Source organism: Triticum urartu, chromosome 2A (assembly GCF_056163025.1).
Source record: "Triticum urartu cultivar PI428250 chromosome 2A, HENAU_Tu73, whole genome shotgun sequence".
Taxonomy (NCBI): Eukaryota; Viridiplantae; Streptophyta; class Magnoliopsida; order Poales; family Poaceae; genus Triticum; species Triticum urartu.
Genome location: NC_141874.1, coordinates 120,399,498 through 120,402,619, shown reverse-complemented (window position 1 = coordinate 120,402,619; position 3,122 = coordinate 120,399,498). Strand labels below are relative to the sequence as shown.

Sequence of the window (3,122 nt, the reverse complement as noted above, 5' to 3'; positions counted from 1 at the left end):
ACCCACACGCGTACGTGTATGAGAGAAACGCGCATCGCTCGGCCCCGACCACCTACCATAGCCGGGAATTCTCCGATATTTTTCCCTCCCTCGCTTCTTCCACGGTTTTTTCGGTCATGGACGGCCCAAAGAATGTCATGCAGCCGCGTCTTCGGCCCAAAGCCCATTTTTTGTCATAGAAGTAGGAGCCCACCACATCTATGATGATACCAGGTTTTGTCACAATTATTGTCATAGAAGTGTCATAACCATGACAGAAAAAAATCGTTCGGCCCAAAATGTCAAGGATGTGTCTTTTTTTGTAGTGCTAACTTGTTTTTGCAGGGCATGTTGTGATGCGATATGGTCAAGACATGATGTGATATGCGTTATTGTATGAGATGATCATGTTTTGTAAAAGTTATCGGCAACTGACAGGAGCCTTATGGTTGTCTGTTTATTGTATGAAATGCAAACGCCATGTAATTGATTTACTTTATCACTATGCTTTAGCGATAATTGTAGAAGCAATAGTTGGCGAGATGACCACGATGCTACGATGGAGATCAAGGTGTCGAGCCGGTGACAATGGAGATCATGATGATGCTTTGGAGATGGAGATCAAAATCACAAGATGATGCTGGCCATATCATGTCACATATTTTGATTGCATGTGATGTTTATCTTTTATGTATCTTATTTTCCTAGTACGGCAGTAGCATTATAAGATGATCCCTTAACTAAAATTTCAAGGTCTCCTGAGTATGCACCATTGCAAAAGTTCGTCGTGTTGAGACACCACGTGATGATCGGGTGTGATAGACCCTACGTTCACATAAAAGGGGTGCAAGATAGTTTTGCACATGCGGAATACTCGGGTTAAACTTGACGAGACTGGCATGTACAGACATGGCCTCGGAACACTACAGACCGAAAGGTCGAACGTGAATCATATAGTAGATATGATCAACATAGGGATGTTCCGCATTGATGACTACTCCTTCTCATGTGATGACCGGACATGATTTAGTTGATTTGGATCATGTATCATTTAGATGACTTGAGGGATGTCTAAGTGGGAATTCTTAAGTAATATGATTAATTGAACTTAATTTATCATCAATTTAGTCCTGATAGTTTTTGCATATCTATGTTGTAGATCAATGGCTCGTGGTACCGTTCCCTTGAATTTTAATGCATTCCTAGAGAAAGCAAAGTTCAAAGATGATGGTAGAAACTACACGAACTAGGTCCGTCACTTGAGGATTATCCTCATTGCTGCACAGAAAAATTATGTCCATGATGCACCTCTAGGGGTGCCACCCCCTCCAGCAACTCTGGACGTTGGGAATGCTTGGCAGTCGCGTGTTGATGACTACTTAATAGTTCAGTGTGCCATGCTTTACGACTTAGAATCGGGACTTCAAAGATGTTTTGAACATCATGGACCATACGAGATGTTCTATAAGTTGAAGTTAATATTTCAAGCAAATGCCCTAGTTGAGACATATGAAGTCTCCAACAAGTTCTATAGCTGCAAGATGGAGGAGAACAGTTCTGTCAGTGAACACATACTCAAAATGTCTGGGTATAATAATCACTTGACTCAGCTGGGAGTTAACCTTCCAGTTGATAGTGTTATTGACAGAGTTCTTCAATCACTGCCACCAAGCTACAAAGGATTCGTGATGAACTATAATATGCAAGGGATGGATAGGACAATTTCCGATCTCTTCGCAATGCTCAAAGCTGCGGAGGTAAAAATAAAGAAGGAGCATCTAGTGTTGATGGTTAACAAGACCACTAGTTTCAACATAAAGGGCAAGGGAAACAAAGGGAACTTCAAGAAGAATGACAAGCAAGTTGCCACTCCCGGGAAGAATCCCAAAGCTGGAACCAAGCCTAAAACTGAGTGCTTCTACTGCAAAGGGACTGGTCACTGGAAGCGGAACTACCCTAAGTATTTGGCGGATAAGAAGGATGGCAAAGTGAGCAAAGGTATATTTGATATACATGTCATTGATGTGTACCTTACTAATGCTCGTAGTAGCGCCTGGGTATTTGATACTGGTTCGGTTACTCATATTTGTACCTCGAAACAGGGGCTACGTATTAAATGAAGATTGGCTAAGGACGAGGTGACGATGCGCGTCAGGAATGGTTCCAAGGTCAATGTGATCACCGTCGACACGCTCCCTCTACATCTACCATCGGGATTAGTTTTAGACCTGAATAGTTGTAATTTGGTGCCAACATTGAGGATTAACATTATATCTGGATCTTGTTTAATGCGAGACGGTTATCCATCTAAATCAGAGAATAATGGTTGTTCTATTTATACGAGTAATATCTTTTATGGTCATGCACCCTTGAAGAGTGGTCTATTTTTGTTGAATCTCGATTGTGGTGACACACATATTCATAATATTGATGCCAAAAGATGCAAAGTCGATAATGATAGTGCAACATATTTGTGGCACTGCCGTTTAGGTCATATTGGTGTAAAGCGCATGAAGAAACTCCATGCAGATGGGCTTTTGCAATCACTTGATTATGAATCATTTGATACTTGCGAAGCATGCCTCGTGCGAAGATGACTAAAACTCTGTTCTCCGGAACAATGGAGTGAGCTAATGACTTATTGGAAATAATACATACCTTTGTATGCGGTCCGATGAGTATTGAGGCTCGCGGCGAGTACCGTTATTTTCTGACCTAGACAGATGATTTGAGCAGGTATGGGTATATCTACTTAATGAAACACAAGTCTGAAACATTTGAAAAGTTCAAAGAATTTCAGAGTGAAGTGGAGAATCATCATAACAAGAAAATAAAGTTTCTACGATCTGATCATGGAGGCGAATATTTGAGTTACGAATTTGGCCTTCATTTAAAACAATGTGGAATAGTTTCACAACTCACGCCACCTGGAACACCACAGCGTAATGGTGTGTCCGAACGTCGTAACCGTACTTTATTATATATGGTGTGATCTATGATGTCTCTTACCGATTTACCACTATTGTTTTGGGGTTATGCATTAGAGACCGTTGTATTCACGTTAAATAGGGCATCGTCTAAATCCGTTGAGACGAGAACGTATGAACTATGGTTTGGCAAGAAACCTAAGCTGTCGTTTCTTA

General features: G+C 41.2%; 1 pseudogene; it reads left to right on the top strand.

Moving 5' to 3' along the window:
• Positions 1 to 1,142: 1,142 nt before the first annotated feature.
• On the top strand, positions 1,143 to 2,099 carry LOC147984211 (uncharacterized; annotated as a pseudogene).
• The last annotated feature ends 1,023 nt before the right edge of the window (positions 2,100 to 3,122 follow it).